The sequence below is a fragment of the Jaculus jaculus genome, chromosome 10 (assembly GCF_020740685.1).
Source record: "Jaculus jaculus isolate mJacJac1 chromosome 10, mJacJac1.mat.Y.cur, whole genome shotgun sequence".
NCBI classification, from domain to species: Eukaryota; Metazoa; Chordata; class Mammalia; order Rodentia; family Dipodidae; genus Jaculus; species Jaculus jaculus.
Genome location: NC_059111.1, coordinates 45,715,222 through 45,732,176, shown reverse-complemented (window position 1 = coordinate 45,732,176; position 16,955 = coordinate 45,715,222). Strand labels below are relative to the sequence as shown.

General features: G+C 37.2%; 1 pseudogene; it reads right to left on the bottom strand.

Moving 5' to 3' along the window:
• Window positions 1-10,226: 10,226 nt before the first annotated feature.
• Window positions 10,227-10,668, bottom strand: LOC105944316 (annotated as a pseudogene).
• Window positions 10,669-16,955: the final 6,287 nt, after the last annotated feature.

Genomic DNA, 16,955 nt, shown 5'->3' with positions numbered 1-16,955 from the left:
CACACGTTAACCAGGGGGTGATGTCCAACCTCTGTTCATACTATCATTTTCCCTGCCATCATGGAATTTCCCCTCATGAACATAAGCCAAAATAAACCTCTTTTTTCCCCACAAGCTGCCCTTGGTTGGGTGATTTCTACCAGCAATGCAAACCTGACTGCAACAGTGGTTTGCAACAGAGACCCAGTGAAGATGCCGGGACCAGGAAATGGCTGTCAAGGTGAGCTTCTGAGTTTTTCCAGTACTGTGTGCAGCCTAGCTGGAGGGGTGGAATTGGAACTTCACACACCTGTTGTTGGTTAGAATTACCAGACGTGAAGGCTTGTCACTGGCTAGAGCTGCTGTACTTGAAGCTATGGAGTTTGATGTTTGCCCTGTTTGTTTTAAATCTTGTATCAATTAAATATTTCTTTGCTATGCTCAATGCCATCTTTTGCAGTATGAATGTTTACCCTGTGCCATTATGGGTTTGGGGATTTTTTTTTTTTGTATTATGGCTCAGTTAAAAGATGTTGGACTATGAGAATATATGAACTTCTTTGGAATTGATTAAAACTATGGGGACTTTTGAAGTTGCACTGAATGCATTGCTTTTTATATCGTGGATGGTTATCATTTTATGAGGTCTAGGGGCGGAATGTAGTGGTTTGATTCAGGTGTCCCCCATAAACTTAGGTATTCTGAATGCTAGTCTCCCCAGCTGATAGTAATTGGAATTAAAGCCTCCTGGAGGCAGGGTGTTGTTGGGGGAGGGTTTATGGTTGTTAAAGCCAGCTTCCCCTTGCTAGTGTCTGGCAGTCTCCTGTACCTATTGTCCACTTATGTGGGTCAGGGAGTGATTTCCATCCTATTCTCATGCCATCATTTTCACCTGCCATAGTGGAGCTCCCCTTGAGCCTATAAGCCAAAACAAACCTCTTTTATTTTTCCCATAATCTGCTCTTGGTTGTGTGATTTCTACCAACAATGTGAACCTGACTGCAATAAATGGAAACCTACTCCTAGATTAGAAAAACTAGTAAAATAATGACTAATAGTTTATGGAACCTGCACTATACATCATATACTTTTTAAAGACTGTGAATATGAGGAGTGGCAGCCCAAGTGTATGAATCAAATAAATTCCATGATAACTAAATTATTAAACACACCTCATGCTATAAATGAGAAAACTGAGCTGCATGGAGATTTTTTATTTATGAGCACACAATTTATGAGCTCTAGATAGAGAGTCCACACTTCATTATCACCAGACCACATTCTCTTACATCCTAGCCCACAGTGCACATTAGGGTGTTATGATTCCCAGCTCATGAAAGAAAACAAACCTAATGACAGATATTTCCAGAAGTCAACATTAAAACAATAAAATCAAGCATGGAGTTGACTTTTGTCAACATATAACAAAAGCTTTTTGTTAACAATTTGAAAAAAAGTTATAAAAGAAATATTTGTTTTCTGAACTTATAGTGAAGGAGTTTCTTCAAGCTTTATGTGTGATTATTTTTAAGGAGTATTGTAGTATCAATTTTGTATGTGGTAGAAGAACCCTAGTTCTGCTGAGCAAGCATTTGGCAGTAGGGAAAAAAAATCAAGGAAACTTGAATGCACTGTGCCATCTCATTTTGATTTCACTAGTGTCATGGAGGAAGGTAACTTACACCACTACTGTCTTGGTGGAAGACACTTCTAAGGTAAGCTTCTGAAGGCACTGTAAAGCAGTGTGCATTCACAGAGAGGTGCTCCTTACATTCTTTAGGTTAGTGACTGGATTCTTTTTATATCCCTCTTTTTATTTCAATTAGGCAAATTTGGAAATTTTTCTTTGGAAAATTAAACTATTTCCTGCTATCAAGTTCAAAACAGCAAAGAGATATTGGTTTCATTTATCCATTATGTTACTGACCTTTCTTTGGAAAAAATACAGGCAAATTCTTAGTCTCATTCCTTATAGGTCCAGGATGCTCTCTTAGGTATCACTATGTAAGATATCCTGTAGGGCAAGACATACATATTTCAAAGTCACTTTCCAACCTCTGCTTAAACTATACTATAATTGTAATACAAGAGCAACAGCTAGTCTTCTTGCTCCCAAAGGCCTAAACATGAACTAAAACATGTGGAACACTTAGCAAAACTGATTTGAAGAAAAATACATTAAAATCAACATGTCACTATTAGGTTTATTATTATTCATAAGGGTGTAAGTGATTATAATGAAATGAACTGCTTTTTTTTTTTAACAACAAAGCCAACTAGGGCTAGAGAGATGGCTTAGTGGCAAAGGTGACTGCCCGTGAAGCCTAATGACCCATGTTCAACTTTCCAGATCCCACTTTAGCCAGACACACAAAGGTGAGGCAAGCTCAGAGTCGCACATGCCCAGCAGGTGGCACAAGTGTCTGAAGTTTGAATGTAGTGGCTGAGGCCCTGGAGCACCAATTCTCTCTCTCTCCCTTGCTCTCACTAAAATAGAAAAAATAGCAAACTCATATTCTTAGAAACAATGTCTAAAAAGGTAAAGGCTAAGAAAATATTACAAGTCATTCTTTGAGCTTATTAAAAATCCATATCCTAATATTGAAACATCACACTGCATTCCGTACATTGGTGTAAATACTATATGCCAACTTAAAAACAAATAAAACTAAGATTAAAGAAACCTTAACAGATATGTCAAATTAGTGCATATATAACTCTTGAATGTAATCTAATACTGACAAAAATAGCTAAAGCTAATATTACTAGGAAAATTAAATTAATATGTGAAAAATTGATTTGATCAAATATAATAGAGTACATGTATTTGGACACTTTAATATAATCATACAAGATAACTTTTGTTATTATATAAATAAGACTTTTAAGTAGGAAATATATTATAACTTATGCAATTTTATATTTCAAATTGTGCAGAATAATTTCAGCTATAGAAAAATGTGAATCAAGTGCTATAAAATGTTTAAGCTTCAAGAATGTTGGGGAAGGATATGTGGACTTTTGTAAGTTTTCTAAACTCAAGTTTTTTTAGAAATAACATTCACATAAGTCAATTTCTAACATTTGAAAAATTTTCTAATTTTTTGGTAGCTTATTCCTACTTATATTACATTTTTTGGAGAAAGTACCTGGGCTATTTTTTCTTTTAATTATTTTATTATTATTAACAACATATTTTGTATGTACATATCATGTATTGTTACTCTCTTTTTCTTCATCCATGCCTCCATTCTGCTGGGGACCTTCCTCAGTGGGATTGCAGGTATTCTCTGTGGGGTTGTGAGTTATGCATTGTGGGAACAGCTATCAGTTATTTTTTGCAAGAGGGAATGCCTCTGGGCATGATGTCTCAACCTGTGGCTCTTACAATCTTTGTGCTCCATCTTCTGCAAAATTCCCTAAGCCATGGTGGATGAGTTTTAAGTCTACTTCAGTGATGAGCTCTTAGAAGCCTCTGGATTTCTGCTTTGGTAAGTGTTGAGTATCCTCAGGGTCTGTCTTCTTTTTCCTGGTGCTAATTATCAGGTTCAGCCTGGAAGCAGCGCTCTTGCTAGTCTCCTCAATTCCTCTGTGGCTTTAGCTGTGGCTTGGCTGAAGTGTGAAGAGTACTTTATTTCCTTGGGTCTTGCTATGCTCTGAAAAAGAAGAACAGATTCTCCAATGCAACATGAAGTCAGCATAGTTTAAATGGGATAAGCATTAGAGATTTAATGACAGTTACGCACTTTACCATGGTGAATGATCTAAAAGTGTATGGAAATCATCCTTTGCTATTCTATATGTATGTGTGTGTGTGTGTGTGTGTGTGTGTGTGTGTTTGTTCATAATTTCAGTTTTTGCACAAAATCTCCATTTCTTGAATATATTTATCATACAGTTAATTTTTTTCTTTTTCTTTTTTTCTCAATTATTATTAACATTTTCCATGATTATAAAAAAAATCCATGCTAATACCTTCTGTCCCCCTCTTACCCCTTTGAAATTCCATTCTCCATCATATCCCTTCCACATCTAAGTCAGTCTCTCTTTTATTTTGATGGCATGATCTTTTCCTCCTCTTATGATGGTCTTGTGTAGGTAGTGTCAGGGACTAGGAGGTCATGGATATCCAGGCAATATTATATATGGAGGGAGCACGTTGTAAGGAGTCCTACCATTCCTTTAGCTCTTACATTCTTTCCATCACTTCTTCTGCATTAGACCTGCAGCCTTGGAAGGTGTGATTGAGATGTTACTCAGTACTCCAGTCACTTCTTTCCAGAACTATGATACCTTCTGAGTTGTCCCAAAGTGAGAGTAGCATTAATATAAGGGTATGAATACAAAGAGAAGGGCTTACTGGGCAATTTGATAAGCATAGTATATACATTTTTCCAGACATCAGCAGATGTTACACCCCTAGGGCTCATGATTACCCCTGTTTTAAGTTTTCAGCATCAGGGATATATTCCCTCCCATGGAATGGGCCTCCAGTCCAATTAGAGGGCAGTTGGTTTCCACCATGATAGATGTGCTACTATTGCACCAGTTGGCTCATTTGGCCTGGCTGGCCAATTATTGGGCTTGCAGTGTCCACTGTAGAGTATCTTTACTGGTGGTATCACTTTCTCCCATTGAACTGCATGTAGAATGGCTTTTTCCAGCTTTCTGTCAGCTGATCTACAAGGAGGAGGTTATCAGCTCAGTTCTAGCAGGATTTCTCAGTGGCCTTGCAGCCTAAGTATGTGGAATCTTCAGCAATAAAGTCTTACCATTAATTCCTGGCGGGAAACCAAGGGCCTTGGCAATAGCCTATAATGTTTTGGGGGTATCAGGGACCTCACTGGCCAACACCTCACTGGAAGCTATCCCATCCCTGGCACTGAAAATTTTCTAGCAATGACCTACGGCTCCTGTGTGTTCCATTGTTCAAAACCAGAGGATTCCATATGATTAATTTATATCCACTTATATTTTTATTAGCCCTCCCTCCACCTTTCCTTTACCCAATCTCTTCCCCGACCTCACTTTGGGCCTTTTCACCCCCATTAATCTAGTCTTCTACTTACGTTTATACAACACCAACCTATTAATTACCCTCCACCCTTCTTTTCCTTCCCTTTATATCTCTTTTTTTAGCTTACTGGCCTCTGCTACTGAGTTTTTTCCTTCTCACACAAAAGCCCAATCATCTGTAGCTAGGATCCACATATGAGAGAGAGAATGTGGTGCTTGGATTTCTGGGCCTGGGTGACCTCATTTAGTATAATGCTTTCCAGATCCATCCATTTTCCTGCAAATTTCATAACTTCATTTTTCCTTACCACTGAGTAGAACTCCATTATATAAATGTGCCATATTTTCATTATCCACTCATCATTTGAGGGACATCTAGGCTGGTCCATTTCCCAGCTATTATGAATTGAGCAGCAATAAACATTGTTTAGCATGTGCTTCTAAGGAAAGGAGATGAATCCTTAGGATATATGCCTACTAGTGCTATAGCTGGGTAATATGGTAGATCAATCTGTAGCTGTTTTAGGAACCTCCACACTGATTTCCACAATGGCTGGACCAGATTGCATTCCCACCAACAGTGTGGAAGGGTTCCTCTTTTTCCACATCCCTGCCAGCATATATGATCATTTGTTTTCTTGATGGTAGCCAATCTGACAGGAGTGAGATGGAGTCTTAATGCAGTTTTAATCTTCATTTCCCTGATGACTAGGGATGTAGAACAATTTTTTCAGATGTTTATATGCTATCCATATTTCTTCCTTTGAGAACTCTCTATTTAGCTGCATAGCCCACTTTTTAAATAGCTTATTTGATTTCTTATTATTTAACTTTTTGAGTTCTTTGCATATCCTAGATATCAATCCCCTATCAGATATATAGCTGGCAAAGATTTTTTCCCATTCTGTAGGTTGCCTCTTTGCTTTATTCACAGTGTCCTTTGCAGTACAAAATCTTTGTAATTTCATGAGGTCCCTGTGATTAATCTGTGATTTTATTGCCTGAGCAATTTGGGTTATATTCAGAAGGTCTTTACCAAGACCAATATGTTGAAGGGTTTACCCTACTTTTTCCTCTAGCAGTTTCAGAGTTTCCGGTCTGATGTTAAGGTTTTAAATCCATTTGGACTTAATTCTTGTGCATGGAGAGAGAGAAGAATCTATTTTCATGTTTCTACAGAGACATATCCACCATCATTTGCTGAAGAGGCTGTCTTTTCTCCAATGAGTATTTGGGGCATTTTTATCCAATATCAGGTGGTTATAGCTACTTGGACTTACATCTGGGTACTCTATTCTGTTCCACTGATCTACATGTCTGCTTTTGTGCCAGTACCATGCTGTTTTTGTTACTATGTATCTGTAGTATAGGTTACAATCAGGTATGGTGATACCACCAGCCTTTATTTTTGTTGCTCAATATTATTTTAGGTATTTGAGGGTTTTTGTGTTTTGAAATGAATTTTTGAATTTTTTTTCTATTTCCGTGAAGAATGCCATTGGAATAATGATGGGGATTGCATTAAATCTGTAGATTACTTTTGTAGGTTGCCATTTTCACAATATTGATTCTTCCAATCCAGGAACAAGGGATGTTTTTCCATTTCCTAGTGTCCTCTGCAATTTCACATTGCAGTGTTTTATAGTTTTCATTGTAGAGGTTCTTTACTTCCTTAGTTAGGTTTATTCCAAGGTATGAAATGCCCTGTATATATCTGTTAGGTCCATTCCTTCTATGACCTCATTTAGTCCAGATGCCTTTCTGTTTATTTTTTCCTGGGATGACCTGTCAATTGATGAGAATGGGGTGTTGAAGTCACCCACTACCACTGTGTTTGGTGTTATCTGTGACCTTAGTTCTAATAGCATTTGTTTGATAAATTTGGAGGCCTCTATGTTAGGTGCATATATGTTTAGGATTATAATGTCCTCCTGTTGGAGTGTGCCTTTAATCAATATAAAGTGGTCTTCTTTATCTTTCTTAAATAATGTTGGACTGAAGTCTACCTTGTCAGATATTAGGATAGCAGCCTCTGTTTGTTTCTAGGACCATTTGCTTGAAACACTGTTTTCCAACCTTTCACCCTAAGCTAGTGTCCATCCTTTGTAGAAAGGTGGATTTCTTGGAGGCAACAAATTGAAGGATCCTGCTTTTAAACCCAGTCTCCAAACCTATGCCTTTTTGGTTGGGGCATTTAGGCCATTCGTATTAAGAGATAATATTGAAAATGTGTATTCATTTTTGCCATTTTTTTTGTAGTTCTTCTGCTTTACCTTTGCTCTCTTGTGTTAACTAGTATTTGAGCATTGTTTTTTCCCAGTTTCTTATATGTGTACTTTACTTTTTCTTCAGAAAGGAGGAGTCTTTCAAATATTTTCTGTAGAGCTGGTTTTGCCTTCAATAACTCCTTTAGCTTTCTTTTGTCATGGAATGTCCTTATTTCTCTGTTTATTTGAATGGATAGTTTTGCAGGATAATGTAGCCTTGGTTGATAGTTGTTGTCTTTCAGGACTTGGAATACAGCACTACATCCCTTTCTGGCTTTTAAAGTTTCTGTTGAGTAGTCTGCTGTAATCTTGATGGGCTTCCCTTTGTAGTTAACTTGATTTTTCTTTCTGACTGCATTCAATATTTTTTCTTTAGTTTGTGTGTTTGGTAGTTTGATTATAACATGGTGAGGAGAGTTTCTTTCCCGGTTTTGTCTGGCTGGCATTCTAAAGGATTCCTGTATCTGCATTGGCACCTCTTTCACAATTTGGGGGAAGTTTTCTTCTATGATTTTGTTGCAAATGCCTACTATGCCTTTGGAGTGAAATTATTCTCCTGCTATGCCCTGAATTCTTATGTTTGATTGTTTCATAGTGTCCCGAATATCTTGAAATTCCTTCTCATACTTTTCTATTAGTTTATCTTTCTCTTTGTTGAACTGTATTAGATCTGACACCTGGTCTTCTAGCTTAGATATTCTGTCCTCTCCTTCATCCATTCTACTGGTTAGAGTTTCTACAGAATTTTTTATTTCATTAACTGTGTTCTTTATTGCTAGTAATTCTAACTGGTTTTTCTTCATTATTTCTATTTCCTTATTTTTGTCTAGTATTGACCTCTTTATTTCATTAAATTAGTGTTATGTGTCTTCTTTGCTTCCTTTGATTCTTCGAGTTCTTTGAACATATTTATAATCATTCTTTTGAAATCTTTGTCAGGCATTTCTTCTAACTCATTCTCACTGGAGGTCATTTCTGATGCAGTAATGCTTTTTGGTGGATTTATATTGTCTTGATTTTTGGTGTTACTTGTGTTATATATATTTTGCATCCTGAATCATTTAATGATTGGATTTTCTAGGTATCTGGATATTATTAGATGTATCAATCAATCTGATCTTATATATCTTCAGGGTAGGAGCTTAAGGCACTAGGTGTGGATCTTAAGACTCTCAGAGTATCTACAAGAGTGACTCAGGGTGTTGCATTTGCCCATTATGAGAATATTCCAGTAGGGTGAGTGGAACCAAATACAGATAGTTATAAAATTTATCTAAACAATATACACTTTCAATGTAAAACAGTATAGAGGATTTATCCTAGAATAGGTATTATGACAACCAGATCCTCTGTCTGTCCCTTATACTGTGTGGTGCCTCACCCACTCCCTTAATCCTAAAAACAAGGAGGTTAATATTCTGATCTGTTGAGGGTTCCAAGTCTGCTTGTGACAAGGTGAGACCCTAATGTATAATAGCAGAGTAAACAAAGCCACTATAATTCAATAAGCAACAAATAAGAAGCCCAAAATATAGCTTATTTACTAATGGCAAATCTGACCATCCATCAGATTTAACATATAATTTATCCTGATATGGAAGGTGCAATTAGCACTTCTGGTTCAGGCCTATATTCCAGGTTTATAATCCCAGTTACCTTTTGGGATGATTTTGTTCTTAATTATGCTTGGGTCCTGCTGTTGGTTCAAGTAGGTGTGTCCGGCTCCCTGGACCACTGCTCTGTTCGCTGGAGCTAGGCACTGGTGGTGGAGAAAGTTAGGCTGCAGATGCTGCTCTAGTTCTCTCACTGTTCCATGTGTTCTTCTACCTTGTGATCTGCTCCTACATTGTTTACTGCCATTCTCCCTTCATGTTTCTTGAGTTTGCAGAGAGCTGCAGTGTGAGTGGAAAATCCCCTCACCTGGCTTTTCCTGCAGCTTAAAGTGAGCCTGGTGGCTGGCTAGCACACTGCTGTGGTCCTGTGCACAGACCTGATAGAGGTGCTTCTGCAGGCCTGTGTGGGCTCTGGATGTTCTGGATCTCTCTTACTTCTCTGCTGCTGTTTCAATTTCCTATACACCTTGCTTTTTAGTAATAGTATTTTGATTTTTTTTTTTTGGCTTTTTCTCCCAGGCTGCTTTGGCATGGTACCTAAGCTGCCATCTTAACTGGACTCATTTTGTTTTTAATAATACAGATGTCAATTCTGGGTCTGTTTGTACCTTTTGCTTTTTGTTAGTTTTACTGATTTGATCCCTTGCTTTGCCATACCTGGTATTTTTTAAAAACAAATTTTAATTTTTTTTTTATTGAGCTAACATGCTGTAATTTGATGTATTCCTGCCCATATCTCTCTTTTTCTCTCCCTTCACTACCTCCATACCACTGAGCTCCCACTGTTTTCCAAATAATCATTCCTCTTACTTGATGGCTCATTATTTTTGTTCTTCTTTGTCCTCCATGTCAAAATAGTGACAGGCTCAGTACTGTGTAGGTATAAGGGAGTAATGACAACCACTTTGCAGTCATAAAAGCACGAGTCTGTTCATGTCCAGAGAACAGTGCCCCAGGTGCTCCTTCCCATCCTTTGACATTTATATTCTTTCTGACCCATTCTGCAATTTTCCCTGAGGGTATTATAGATATATTGTTTATTGTTGAGCTTTCATTTTCAGCTTTGATGAATTTTGAGTCTCATCAGCCTATTTCTATCTCCATAGAGAAGCTTCTCTGGCTAGCAGGGGAAGCAGAACTAATATTCTCTTGGCCACCTCCTCTAATGTTCTCTAAGTCCTGGGAGGTGTGGTACAGATGACTCACCCAGAGCTAAGCACTGGGTTTCTTTTTGTCACCTTGATGAGTTTTGGGTCTCTCCAGTCTCCCTGAACATTTTTTTTTCCAAAGGCAACAGATGACCAGGATCATTTAATCAAAGTGTTCAGTGAAAGCTGGACACAAGAAGGCTCTACTCCTGAATCTTCTTAGGTGCTTCCTCCTCCTATTCATCCTTTTCCTTTCCTACTTTGCAATATTTGGCTTTCCGTTCCAGGATCTTCTTGCAATCTTTATCCAGTTTTAGCCTGGTGATAACCACCTTGCTGTGGTGAATGCTCACATGGACAGATGTGCCATTAGTCTTTTCCCTTTGTACCCATTCAATGTAGATGACATATTTCTTCCTGTAAACCTGGACTACTTTGCCAATCTGCTGACCTTTATAGTATCCTCATACAACCTGAACTTCATCATTCTTTCTGATAGGCATAGAAGGAGCACTTTACTTCTGCCTCAGCTCTTTGGATAGAGGGGAAGACATAATCTTCCTCCAGCTGTGGGAAGGTGCATTGAAATGCCTTTTATGGTTCTTGCCTCTGTCAGAAGTCAGTCACAAAGGGATTGAACTTCATTTTGGCAGCTGCCACACCAGCGATGGCCACTAAAGAGAAGAGATTCCTGAACATTTTTAATGAGAAGCTTCTCTAACCAAAAGTGAGAACAGTATCAATCAATGGGTGTGGGGGGGGGTATAGGTAATTGTATGGACTTAATGTATCCATTTAGTTAAAGGGCCCATGTCCTTCCAAGCCATAGGATTTGAACTTAATTTTTAGTACTAGGCATACATTCCCTCCCACTGAACTGGCTTCAAATTCAATCATTGAGCAGTTTTCTGCTCCCCATAACATGTACCATGGCTGCAAGTGCAGACACATTGTGCCTGGCTAGTTTGGTAAGATTGGATTGTATATGGGAAACTTTGGATGAAAAATTATATAACCTCTAAGATATTCTTCAGAGAGAGTTAAAGAGCCTTCCATAAGAAGCAGCATGTACTTTCCCTAATTATTTTGACTGCTGATTTAAAGTGTTATAGAATTATTCTCTGTCACTTCACTTGTACTTTGTATGGTAGTCTTTACTTCTAAAGCAGGACTTCACTACTAGGTTGAGGTCTTTGGACCTAAAATATTTCAAGGTGTGAGATGCTTTAACTTTATAGGGTTTCATATTCTATTTGTTTCTCATACTACATGGCTAATAAAATTTTGTTGATTTCTTTAGTTTCCCATTACTTATTGCTAGTATTTAACTTTTACCTTATTTTGCTTTCTCTTCCTTTTCTTTTCATTCATTTTCATTTCTTCTTTCTCACTTTCTTTCATTATGCTTCTTTAATTTCTCTTCCTTCTCTCCCAATATCTTATTGTTATTTTATTTTTTTTTTAAATTTTATCTTTCATATGTGAGGGTGAAAGATTTACAACCAACCAAAAGAAGATTTACCTGGAGATTTTAAAATTATTTTTGTAGTTCCCAAATTTTGAAGATTTTGCTCTTCAAGTTTCATTCAACTGAGTAGCTTTAAATGGGCCTCATCTTTCAGTATGGGGTCTCTGCTGTTTTTGGCTTGGGTTCTGCTCTACTATGTAGTGAACTGGAAAATATCATCAAGGAAAAGGTTAGGTAAATGTTTATCTTCTAGTTTCTCAAGAATTACACATCTCTAAATACAGCTACTGAAATAGTTATTTTATGTATTGTAGCTTTGAGAATTTTTTTGGTAGGAGGACTTTTCTAATATGGGTTCCTCTATTGTAGTCAAAATATTGTAGACAAAAAAAATTTGCAAATCATTATTTGAGTCTCACAATTCCAGCTTCATAGATTTTCATGAAACAGAGAGAAACTACAATTTAAACACAGACCTCTTGATAACAAGTTCACTGATCTTCTGGCTGTACACCCAGGTTTATAGATATTTATCATAAAATAATTCTAGTAGGCCCCTACAAACCTTATGACCTATGTTATTTGTTTCAAGCTCTTAGATCTTCATATATGCTACCATATATATGTATGTATGTATGTATGTATGTATGTGTATGTATATATATATATATATATATATATATATATATATATATATATATTTATAGATAGATAGATAGATATAGTCATATGGGTGAATAGGTTTTTTCTTTCAAAAAATCTCTTCCCAAGAATCTTATTATAAGGTGATACTATTTTTGTGGACATATATATGTGTGTGTGTGTGTGTGTGTGTGTGTGTGTGTGTGAAATTACTGATATTGTCTCTTAGGAGAAGATTTAGGAGTGAAGTGAACTTACACAGCTAAATACATGATAAAATTGCTAAGATGAATCATTAGCTTTAATATTTTTCTCTTCTTTTTATATTTATCTACTCATGTAATAAATAATAGCCAGAAGAACACTATAAAAGTGATGATGATGCTTTTATGGTTGAATAATTATTTCCTTCCATAGGCATACCCCATTTGCAATCAGTTATTTAAATTATATGTCCTAAAATGATACAGTGTTTGAGAAAGGAAAAGTATTTTGGGAGAATTTTATCCTAAAAATAAATCTCCCTCAATTAGAAAGCTGCATCTTCATTCTCCTACTCATTTAGCTTAATGGGTGTCATTAGCATGGGCTGTTGTTCATGATGGATAAGACAGGAGTGGCTTTCTTCCTCCCTTATGTTTTATACTCCACGAAAATAAGATCCTCCATGCAGATATGTCTTTTATAGGCTTGATCCTTCATCCTCACAGAATAAAGATGATCCAAGAAAAGCTACATTTAGACTTTGATCAGATAAGACCAGGATTAAATCTTTGCTTTCCAATTTATTAGCTATGATTATTCAAATGTTGAAGGCAATGCTTTAGAGAAGAGTTTAAATGAATTTATTGCTACAACATCAATAGTTTTTATTGACAACGTCCACAATTGTAAGCAATATATTATGATTATAACATATAATGTACCTACCAAATATCCAATGCATCATATACATGCCAAATAATCACACAGAAATGCATGTGGTGTGTGTGTGTGTGTGTAAGGGTATATATGAATTGTTATCTGTGTTAAAATATAGTATAACTTCAATTTTAATTCCTCTAATTGCTTAAAAATGATAAGCCTGGGCTGGAGAGATGGCTTAGTGGTTAAGTGCTTGCTTGTGAAGCCTAAGGACCCTGGTTTGAAGCTTGATTCCCTAGGACCCATGTTAGCCAGATGCACAAGGGGGTGCATGCATCTGGAATTCATTTGCAATGGCTGGAGGCCCTGGCACACCCATTTTCTCTGTCTTTCTCTACCTGCCTCTTCCTCTCTCTGTCTGTCACTCTCAAATAAATAAATAAATAATGAACAAAAAAAATTTTTAAAAATGATAAGCTTACAGTAGGAAATAAAGGTCTTTTCAGAGTAAAGCTCTCTGGCTCCCAAGTAAAATGTTATGGAAAATAGATAATGCATCATTTCAGTAAGAAAGTGTTAGAAAAACTTTTTTGAATGGCTAAAGTGAAAACATACATATCTCCAAATGAATTATTCTGGTAATCATATGGTTTTTATATTCTTGCCAACAGGTACAAGAGTATTGGTTAAATTTCAGATCTGGCTATAGGAACACAGAAAAAAAAATATATATATATATTCTCATATAGTATCAAATTGAAGTATATGCTTCATTTAATCTATGGCTCAATATCTTGATATTCTTTCATTCTGGTTTAGAGTAATATTTTAAAATATTGTTCAGAAACCCCATGGAAAGAAATGGGGAAATTTTCTATCTGTTGTTGGCATTGCCAAAAGACCATGGGGACTGATAACTAATCTCTACTTACTATGCAGAGACCCCCCACAAAAAAAAGCAAAAAGGGAAGCAGAGGGAAAAAAATCATAGAAATGATCACATGATATGATCAAGAACATGATTCTGAACAGTAAAGAGAGATGTCTGGACATGAGTTGCACTTATCTTTAATCTGAGCTCTGAAGAGGCAGAAGCAAGAGGATAGGGAGGTTGCCACCAGCCTGGTCTATGTACTAAGATCTTGTTTTAGAAAGCAAAATAAATGAGATGAAAATATAGAAACACAAAAACAATTACAGGGCTGGAGAGATGGCTTAGTGGTTAAGTGCTTGCCTGTGAAGCCAAAGGACCCCGCTTCAAGGCCCGATTCCCCAGGACCCACATTAGCACAAGGGGGTGTTCATGTCTGAAGTTTGCAGCGGATGAAGCCCCTAGCACACCCATTCTCTCTCTCTCTATCCGCCTCTTTCTCTCTCTGTCTGTCACTCTCAAATAAATAAATAAAAATGAACAAAAAGTTTTTTTAAATCTATTACAACATAACCACAAAATGTGATTGTGGGATAAAGAAGATAAAATGTGAAGAGAAAGAGTGGAGAAGTTAAAATAAAACCAGCAAAGCAACAGATAAGTAATATAAAAGAGAGAAAGCAAGAGAGAGAAACAAAAACAGAAGATTAAAGTCAGTCTTCATCATACCCTCTCCAGGGCCTTGTGATTCTGGTGTTCCCTCTAAGGGCCTGGTGAAGGTTCAGCTATTTAGTCTGTGTTTTAGGTTGTAGAATTTTATGGTACTATTGCCATTTGGTCAAGTTTTGTGTCCCTCACCTTCACCCTTACCCTCCCTACCCACCCTATTGTCCAGTCCTGGAGATGCTTGTTAGATATGTTGGCATCTCTGGTAGATTCAGGTTAAAAGTGGTAGCTGAATGAGACTATGCAGCAATTATCATTCTGTGATTGGGTGAGTTCACTGAGAATGATCAGATCAGAACCATATCCAAAACGAGTCCACTCTCCCTTACCAAGCTCCCACCAGTCTCTGGCTACAAGAGGGCCTACAACCGATTAAATTCTCTCTAAAAAGCAAAGGTTATCCCATTTATCTGGCACTAACTGCACTCTCCATTGGAGAATTTTCTTCTTTTTCAGATAGATGCAGATTCTAAGGAGAGAATCAGCCTATCACATCTCAAGATGGCCCCAGCTGAAACTAAGAATAATTGGGGAAATGAGCAAGAATGCTGGTTTCTTGGTAGAACTTGGTACCAGCACAAGGGTTAAGGATATAGATACAGCAAACACTCAACTCCTATCAAACCAGGTATCCAGAGACACAGAGGCTCCCAAGACCTTATCACTGAAGCACACCTAAAATGAACCCAGCATGGCTCAGGGAAAATTGCGGAAGAGGGGGTTGCAGTAGAGGGAATAGAAAGAATGTCAGAGCCACATGTTGGGTCATGATACACAGAGACCTTGCCTACTACCCATAACTAATGGCTAACCCCACAATGCATGACCCATACTCCCCAGTGAGGAGAGTCCTTTTGGCGGGGGGAGGACAGGGAGGAGGTTAAGAATTGTAGCAACTTGACTGTATATAATGAGTTCAAAACAAAAACAAAAACAAAACAAAACAAAAAAAAACCCACATCAAACCAATGGAATGCAGTTCACAACCCTTCCCAGAGAACAGGGTGAAGAGGAAAATTAGGTATAAGAATCTAAAACTAGCTACAGGAATAGTGGCAAAATTTCAGAATAGTTAACAGAAACAGGAAGATGCAGCATGAATTTTAAAAAGGGAAATGGGTTGCTGGGCTGAATTATATTTAGACACAGTAATGCTCTGAGAAACTCATGGTAGCTGGACTCCCAGGTTCATATAACTGAATCTCTGTTACAACCCAAACCAGCTATTTTTCCTCCAGTTATAAATTGAATATTCCAGCTGGGAAGATCATTAAAGCCTTGCTGTCTGTCACTTTAAATTTATTTTACCTATTAGCAAACATACTTGGGATACCCTGTTTCAAATAAAAGACAGTTGCTCCTTGGGAGAAATCATTACAATTCACATCTACAGCCAATTTCATAAGATATTTTAGATAACAATATTCTAGAACCTGTAACTTGGGTTCAAATATTAGCTGTGTCACTTACTTCCTATGTGACCTTTGAGAAGCACTGTTATACCTTTATATTTCTGTGCCCTTATCTACATAAAAAGAATAATAATTATGTTATTTTGGGGAATAAATATTTTCAGTCATGAAAAATACTTAGAGGGGATGAAGAGATGGTTCAGTGGTTATGGTGCTTGCTTGCAAAGCCTAATGACCCTAGTTCAATTCCCTAATACCCATGTTAAGCCAGTGTATACTTGATACATGCATCTGTAGTTTGTTTGCAGCGGCTAGAGGCTCTGGGATGCTCATTCTCTCTTCCTGATTCTTTTCTATCTCTCGGCTTGTAAATAAGATAATATTCTAAAAAGTAATAAGAATAGTGTTTCATATACTAAGCAATATATGCTTGTCAAAGAAATTAGTAAAAATGTTATGTGCATTTTATAAGACAACTCTTTTTCATCCAGTAAATACTGAGCAACTCCAATTTTACAGGCATGTTTCTGGGTACATCAGATTCTAGTCTCCACAAAACAGGCCATTATCTTTATTTTCTTGGAAATGACATTCTGATAGGTCCTCACTAGGGAAAACTTAATCATAATAATATATTAGGCATTACTCCAAACTGTATTATTTCTGTGAACTGCATCTTTGTGTCCTCCAAAAATTCATGTTGAAATCCTCCCTCCTGTGTAGCTATATTTAGAGCAAGTGACTAAGGCTAATAAGTGGGATGGTCACTGATCCATTTGATTTACTTACTTATAAAAGCAGACACCAAGAGCCAATTTTCCTCTCCCCAGTTCCACCACCTCTGCCTCATCCTCTCTTTCTCTTTCTGTGCAGACATTGTAAGAGGCAGGTAGTGCCTCTGGACCTTCTTTGTGGCTCTCAAAATCTTCCTGCCCCCCTCTGCCTCAGA